This window comes from Hoplias malabaricus, chromosome 14 (genome assembly GCF_029633855.1).
Source record: "Hoplias malabaricus isolate fHopMal1 chromosome 14, fHopMal1.hap1, whole genome shotgun sequence".
In the NCBI taxonomy this organism is placed as follows: domain Eukaryota; kingdom Metazoa; phylum Chordata; class Actinopteri; order Characiformes; family Erythrinidae; genus Hoplias; species Hoplias malabaricus.
Genome location: NC_089813.1, coordinates 27,672,902 through 27,681,801, shown reverse-complemented (window position 1 = coordinate 27,681,801; position 8,900 = coordinate 27,672,902).

The window sequence follows — 8,900 nt, the reverse complement described above, 5'->3', positions numbered from 1 at the left end:
GTATTCTGCGCTACATATGTTCGGAACCAAGCAGAAACTCCCGCCTCGTGCATTAGGTTTCACTCTCTTTTTTGTTATTTTCTCTGAGGCGCTGTGACGTCCTCTTCCTCCATCTTCTCACCATATCTCCTCTTTTCCCCTCTTTAATTCTTTCCTCCTGCTCTGATCTCTCTTGCTGTCCTTATTTCTACTATTTTCTCTCCCCACTCCTTTCTACTCTTCACGTCTCCTCTCCTCTCCCCTCCTTACATCTCTTAATGTTTCTACTCCCTCCCATCTTTTCTTCTCCTCTCATTTTTCTCATCTTTTATGCTCCTTTATCTTCTTCTCTTCTTTTTCCTCATATCTTATCCCCCTTTCATTTCTACCTGTAGGGTCTCTGCTCATTTCTTTATTCTTCTGCCCTCTTTTCACTTCACGTTTCTGTCCTTTGTTCTGTCCTTCTAATTTTTGGGCTTTTCTCCTCTCCTCTCCTCTCCTCTCCTCTCCTCTTCCTCTCCTCTCCTCTCCTCTCTTCCCCTCCTCCTCTCTCTTATCTCTACAAGTGAATGAATCTTATGGCGGTCTCGTGAGAACTGGGCGTCCTGCAGTGTCCCACGCTGCTCTGGTTCATTCTGAGCAAGTCTCTAATTAGGGGAAGCTTTGAAAACACAGGACGTGGGCGCAAGCCTAAAAAACAGAACCAGATAGAATTTATGGAATTTATATTATTATTAGATTTCTCTCAGTAGAGCGTTTGATTTTTATAGTAATCACTGCATTTAGACACCACCACAATGTCCACAAAAGCACTAATCTGTAAACTATACACTGCTAATAATATTCTAACAATCACAACAATAAAAAAACAATAGCCTCTTAATGATAATAACAATAACAATAATAATATTATAATATTGACAACGACATATTTAAATTATTAATGTTGTTGTTGTTGTTGATGATAATTATGTTGTTTTATAACACACCACCTCCATGTCAGAATTACTATAATACAGAGAAAGACCCACGCCCTAAATTATACCTACTCTGTGGTGGTCCTGACTCTTGAAGATTGGGGTGAAAAGGGGCTAACAATGTGCTCCTTCTAGAACAACAACGTACTACTATATGGTCAGTGGAGCTGATAAAATGGAGAATTAGTGTAGAAACAATGAGGTCATTTTAATCTAGTGGCTGATTGGTGTGCATATTCAAACTCTGTAGATGTCTTTAAAAGTAAATCAATAAGGTGCCAGAGTAAAACAAAACCCTGCTCTGAATTTTCTTGATTATTAGATGTAGATTGGTTCGGTTTGAATGAGATATATTGAATTAATTTCCTTGCGTTTGGCAAGAGTTTGATTTTTGTAATGTATTTTATTCATGTGGAATCAATGCAATACATTTAAATAAAGTGAAATTAAAGCAATACTTCTTTCACTTCTTCACCACAAGCTTGTCCCTATAATATTAATCGTTAAACAATTGAAAGTGAAGACATCTTTCATGGTTAAAGTTTAGATTTAGGCCTAGGGTTGGGCTAATATTCCTGTATAAGTTAAGGATACCTCTCTTAATGCTCAAAAACATAATGTTTGTTTGTTTGTTTGTTTGTTTGTTTGTTTGTTTGTTTGTTTGTGTGTGTGTGTGTGTGTGTGTGTGTGTGTGTGTGTGTGTGTGTAAAGGGTGTGGTGATGATCTAAGGCTGTTGCTGTAATAGATTATTCTAATGCTGTACACTAGAGGGCAACATTTCACTGATACTCCGGCACCAACGACAAACTACAGTAGGGCAAGAGGTGGTACCTAAACTATGCTACACTATAATCCAGAGATGTTCAATAGCAGGGGGTGGGGGTGTACAGGTGAAAGGAGAAATAAAAAAATGCAAATATTTAAATGACAAAGCAGTTTTATTTTTTATTGTTTTAATATTGTTCCACAATCCAGTTGAGTGATGGTGCTTTATTTTATTAGTGTCACATGAGCAATTTAGTTGTAGGTTTGTATACATGGGTGTACACTGTGATTTTTTTGTTCTTTCTTTTTAGTTTGGCCTCTACCCTGCCACTAGTAAATATTCAAATGCCATATACTCAACTTGTAAAAGAGCAACAAGCGAGATAAAAACCTAAAGGACTGAAATGGAATTTAGACTACTTATGGACAGGATTGGGAGTGAAATAGTTGTGTTCTTCTGTGTTAAATACAGGAGAATGTATGTGCTGCTTTTAATTTAATTGATTATTGTTATATATAAGTAAGTTCTGGACAAATAGAGTGACTTGTTATTTTTATATATACACTGTAGTAGTTTGCATATTGACACGTTTTAGTTGAGGGGGAGTGGGGGAACAAGTTCTCAGAAAAGTGCCAAAGGTGGGCTCGGGAGGAAAAAGTTTGAATACCTCTGCTGTAATCAAATTCAAATTAAGTAGTAAAATAAAAATTCATAAAAATGGAGATACATTGTTTTTCTTTGGACATTGATGAAATAGGCCCCATCCTGTTCAAGTTCACAGTAGGTCTGGAGCCTGAAATCACTGGGCAAGTACACAGTTTGGAGAGAATGAATACCCTGAACCTTGCCAGTCCAATCACAGGGCATCAAACCTACCAACATGTGTTCATGGATAGTGTGTGGAAACCAGAGCACCCAGAAACTCATGTAGACACAAGGAGAACAAGCCACATTCCAACTCCAGCACATGTCGTGACACTGTGCCACACAGGCCATAATTAAATGTGCCTAAAATGTATTGATTCAAAAGTAGATTTTTTTCCTCAGAAATATGCTTGAGTACAAGTATTCAATTTGAAAATTGTCCAGAAAGTAAGTCAGGAATCTAGAATACTTGTTGATTTCTTTTCTAAGATAACTTCAGTACAGACGAGTGTGTCATTTAACCAAATCATCATGTTTTTCTTATGTTCCTAGAGCACACACACAAACACACACGCACACACAGTGTCCTACACACATCAGAGAATGTCTACAATATTAAAGTAAAAAAGGGACAATCTGCCCTTTAATGCTCATTCTAAAGCAAACATGGTTAGGGTTAAGGTTAGTCTTGAGATCAAAGTTTCACAGATTCTAGAAGAGAAAAGTCCCTTCTGATGAAGGTGAGGACATTTCCATGGGAGTAGGCTGTTTGAAATGTTTTGATGTTTTGCTGAGTTTTCAACACCCTCTGAAGCACTTTGCGGTCAGATACAGAGCAGCTGCCATACGACACTGAGATGCAGTTTGCGATTATGCTCTAAGTGGTACAGCGGTAGAAGTCCACCAGTATCCTGGGACACAGGTGAACCTTCTTGATTCTCCGTAAGAAGTAAAGATGCTGTTGCGCCTTTTTGATGGAGTTCAGTGACCAGGTGAGATCCTCAGAAATGTGGAATCCAAGGAACTTGAAGTCAGACACACATTGGAGTGTGGTCCTCATTCCTAACACTCCTAAAGTCCATGATGATCTCTTTGGTTTTCTGGGTGTTGAGTGTCAGGTTGTTGTCATTGCACCACGCAGCCAGGTGCTGCACCTCATCCCTGTAGACTCATTAACTATAGTAGGCTGTGAAATATATGCCATTTTCCTTTTTTTGAACTCTTTGCAGCACTGTGCAAGCACTGCAAACATATTCAGTCTGCAGTTTCTACAGTTCATAAACCAATAGTAAAACAGCTCCTTTAGAATATGTCATGGGTGTGTTGCCTAAAATATGAAAACTTTGACACACAGCTGGTGGTACATACAAATCAGTGCCCAAAAGATTACCTTGTACATTCACATTTAACATGGCATAATACGGGCATTGCCAAGGAATATCCAAAAGACAGAAGACATGGGATTGTCACTGTAAGTGCTGGGAAAAGAGTGTAATACTTTATATTTCACTCCATTGCAGGGTTTGTCCTATATCTTGGCCTTATATATTATAAAAGCAGACTTGGAGGCATATATATTAAAGTAATAGTCTTTATCCTTCAGGGAGACGAGTAACAGGGAGCAGCTGGAACACTTTTAATTCACCCAATCAGAAAAGTCTGCAAAGATGATAAGACTTTCAGCACTTTCCATTTCCATATTCACATTTTCCCTCTGTGCCTGCATCTACATTCCAACATGGACATCGGATTAATTACTATTTACTGTATGTGGCTCAAAATTCATGAGTTTGTGGCTCCCAGCAAGAAAGAAAATCGTCAGGGGAGCAGAGAAGGCAAATTAAAGTGCCCTGTTACTCAGTGTGGAGACATGCCATGCAATATTAACACCTCTGAAACATTAATGTTATGATGAAATTGTTATAAAACAAGAACCGCATGTTTCAGGTAAGACTGGTAGTTATAATTCTACTAACACAAAAGAATAAAGCTAAAACATTCATTGAATAGGTCATCGTTCATAAGGTTACATGACACTACATATATATGAAATGTTCAATATAGCCAAAATGTATCCATTCCAAATTACTTAGTGACAGATATAAAATCTGTGCAAGAATGAAACTGCTCTACCATATAATTTAGAATGGCAAATACAAATAAGTCCAGTTCACCTCCTTTACAAGAAGCAATTCATTGTCTTGGAGGACCGTTCTCGGATGTCAAGGGCATATTTATAGAATGTACTGAATCCTATAATGTACTTTAATACTTTTTGTAAGTGTACTCCATTTGTTTTATGTTTTCTTTTATAGTTAGATGTTTTCAGCTGAGCTGTGGCTATAGTAATGGTGTCTAGTGGTTTATGGGTTTTATTTTAAAAATAAAAACATATTTATGCTGTAATAGAATATTTTGACTAACATAAACTAATGTCTGTCAACTGCACTTGTAGCATATAATCAGGTTAACTATATTTTTAATATGCCCATGACTGCACTTAGAATACAACATAAACCTATGCAGTGCATTTTCCTTAATGGATCTCATAACACATGTAGTCAAAATGCTTAATACTATGCAACATTTACCATAAAATGTCAAGAAAGTGCAAGAATTTTTGCTTCAAAACGTATTTGTACAGCTAATATTTTATTACAATAAAAACAAAATCTAGAGGAAATGGTGATCCCTTTTGGCTCTAGACTTGGAAAGCAATATAAACAGCCTTGTTTCCAGAAGGTTCTTATAGTGACACTGTCATGTGTGGTCAGCCACATTCCAAACACATCAGCTCTGGCTGGACAAACAAAGAGCTGACCTTACAGTGAGGGGCTGAATGTGGAAGCTTGGTGCTACCTATAAACAGAGAAAAACAAAGAGAAAAAGACAGGAAGAAACAGAAAAAAGAGTATACAGACAGGCAGGCTTTGGTCAGGTTTCATGACCTTTAAGGTGCTAACTCATGCCCTAGACTCACACATATATACACACACACCTTTCACTCACTTTCCATGTTCTGCTGCCTCTAAATCACTTTTTAGCTAAAGGTTCCACAAGGTACAAATTGTAGTCAAAGGGGGAAAAAGAACCCCACCCAATTTAGACACTGAGTTCTTTGATGGGCCCGGGTGGTGCCCAGTGTTAGAATAAAGGCTGGCTTTCTTCAGTGCAGGTGATTCTGAACCTGAACAGCTGCACCATTGTGACAACACTTCTCAAGCACTTCCTGGGTGGAGGTGGCTGGAAAGGAAAGAGAGAAAAGAGAAAGAAACGTATGATGGGTTTCTTGTGAATGGCCAGTGCCTACACCCCAGGCCTGTTTCACAGGTCAACTAAAATACTCAGTCTACTCAGTAAGACTCCACTCAGAGCTAATCTGTGATCTGACTCTGTAAAACCAGTAAGACTCCACTCACAACTAATCTGAGATTGAACTCTGGCACAAAAACTTTTCATCTACTAATCTGAGACTGTAAAGCACAAGCACACGCTCACATCTAATCTGAGGTCAAACTCTGTAAACTTAATAAGCCTCTACTCACTGCAAATTTCAGATCAGACTCAATAGAAGCCTCCAGCTAGGCTTTTCACACTGCAGAGCAAATCAAATTTGTCCCTTAAGCTAAACTTCTTTTAAATTTTCACACTGTAATTACAACCAAATTTCAATTTGTATGGGAAAAGGAATGTTGGCCCTATTAAGTGAATTTAAATCAGATTTGAACCACCTACAAATGAAGCTTGAAACTGATCTGATTAATTCTGATTTCATGGGGCCGAAAATTGGACAAGACAACGGTCTAAGACATCTGAGAGCAGACTTCCTGCTAAATAAAATAATTAGGCATAAAATAGGCATAATTAAATTTCACATTCACAATAACAACTACATAATGGCAGATTTTCCATTCATTTTAAATTGTTTAATAAGTTTATTAATAAAATTAACAATTACATGTTCTTTAAATAGCATGTAGATAAACAGGATTAAGCCTATTCTTATGCTAAGTTGCAGTGCCAACATTTGGCCAGGACTGAAATAATTCTACTAACTCAGACCTGGAAAACTGGCCCTTCTGAATAAAAATACGGAACATTTACACATTAAGAGCCTGAAATGTATTTTCATGATATAAATTCATTAAATTAATTATTAGCCAGTTTTCTGATGTAATGTTTGTCTGCTGTACCTGTCGTATAATAAGATACCACAACAATAATTTCAACAAATTTCTCCAAAAAGATGGAAACCCACTGGATGGATGGAAGATGGAAACTCACAGGAGAAATCAAAGGACAGAAGAAGATGCTAAAAATAAATTAATAAATATATATTTGTTTACATTTGCAAAACGATTTCTCTCTGTAAAAGTGTAGCATGTTTTTTCCAATCAAGGTTGCAGCCAGAACAGAGGCCTGGTTAAAGCACAGTGGAGCTTTTGGAAACAAGGTAAATACTGTGGGCTTATTAGCCACAGCAACTAAACAAAGACTTATGTTTTAGGTTCGAAGAGGAGGGTGGTTGGCGGGTGGTGTTTACGTACTGTGTGAGTAAATGTGTGTGAGTGTGTGCATGCATGTGTGGTAGTTTACTGAGGTGTACAGTGTGTGTGCGTGCTAGACAGAAGGTTTGGTTTACTCACTCTCTCCCAGATGTGGGCCAAGTGTTCAAACTCAATCTCAGCTGCAACCACAAGCAAAACCCTACTGATACAACTAAAATCATGTTCAGTGTACATTAAGAGAAGAAGCTCAGATTTTTAACAAGCAGAACTGCTTGTTTAAAACATATTTTAAAACTCTAAAATATGTAGGGCCTGAGTAAATCTGAGAACTAATGTAAAAAATAGTAATATTAAATTAAACAACACTAAACAAACAACGCTAATACATCAATACAGAGCAGATTTTTGCTTCTTGTATATATATATATATATATATATATATATATTTAAAATTGAATACCAAATTCGGGCCATTTTTATTTCCCCATTGTGAAATGTGATATATGTCAATCAGTGGTGGATGCTGGTCTTTCAAGGAGGGGAAGCTCAATTTCAGCCTACATCATAAAATGTGTCTGTTTATTTATGCATAAATTCTACCCTCCGTTCCTTTTCAAGAAAATGATCTGTGACCCTGTCGTACCAACAAGCGGTCTTTTCCAGGGACTTGACTAGTGTCCTCTCAATGGCCAGCAGAGCTAGGCTGCTTAAACGGCCCTGGCTCATGTGAAGTGTGTCCGTCTGTGAGTGCTTTGTGACGGTGGAGGGGCTCAGCAGCACCCGCTGGACAGAAACTGCAATAGAAGTCAGAAAGAGTGATAGAAGTCAGTCTCCAAACACAAGCAGCTACAAAAAAAAATCCACCAGAAATAGAAGCTCAATTTGTCGCTAGTCGTTTTTAACAAAGAAAATGCCGCTTAGAGGTTTAAGAAAATCTCCGGTTCAACTCAGAACAAAATGAAAATGCTCCCACGGATCTTTACACCAAAGGATCGCTGATTCGCTCATTTCGCTATCAATCAAAAAGGGATTCAGCCTCAGACAGATCATCCAATCATCATGCAGAAGCTGAGTGTCCGGGCCAGCCGAGGCCAGCCCACTGCCCCATAGACCCCCAGAGACCCCTATTATCCAATGACTCGTCTCGTTTCGCTGCACTTCGCTGCTTCGCTATTGAACTCTGTGGACACTCAGCGTCCTCACTGTTTAAAGCACTGTGAAGGGAATGATGGAGAGGAAAGCCGCGTCTTTACCAGTGACAAAAAACTGAATCTGAACAAAAGTTGAGCGCATTGTAGTGCATATTTATTCACTGACATGTACACGCAACAGTATAATATTTGGTCACTTATTTTTTGACATTTTAGGGGAAGCTGAGCTTCCCTTGCAGTCTTAGAGCAATCGCCTTTGATGTCAATATAGATTTTAAGTATTTCACATATAATATATGGATACCCTTGTATCCTATTTGCATTTGCCAAGATTGTATATATATAATTTGGGACATGCACTGATTATGGCCCCCTCTTTGTTTCCAAGGGCCACTAACCATACATTTGCTAACTATAGTCTATTTATTGCTCTCTATACTTTATTTTAAGCTTTCACCCTGTCTTTCAGTTGTCAGTACCCCATAGGACAACCACAGAGTAGGAATTATTTGGGTGGTGGATCATTTTCAAAGCTGCAGTGACACTGACATGGTGGAGGTGTGTTAGTGTGTGTTTTATCGGTATGAGTGGATAAGACGCAGCAGTGCTGCTGGAGTTTATAAAGCGCTCAGTGTCACTTCTGGACTGAGAATAGTCCACCAACCAAAAACATCCAGCCTGAAGTGTCCTATTCACTTTTTTATAATCATACACAAGATAAAATATAAAATATCCTATGCCAGTCCATTAGAGCTTCACATAGGGCCCACCACACTCTCTTTCTATCTGCAGCCACCAAAATTCTCGTGGCCATTTATGATCTGATCAGCAACTAGCTATCCTACTGTGGTTACTTATTGAGCCCAGCCCATG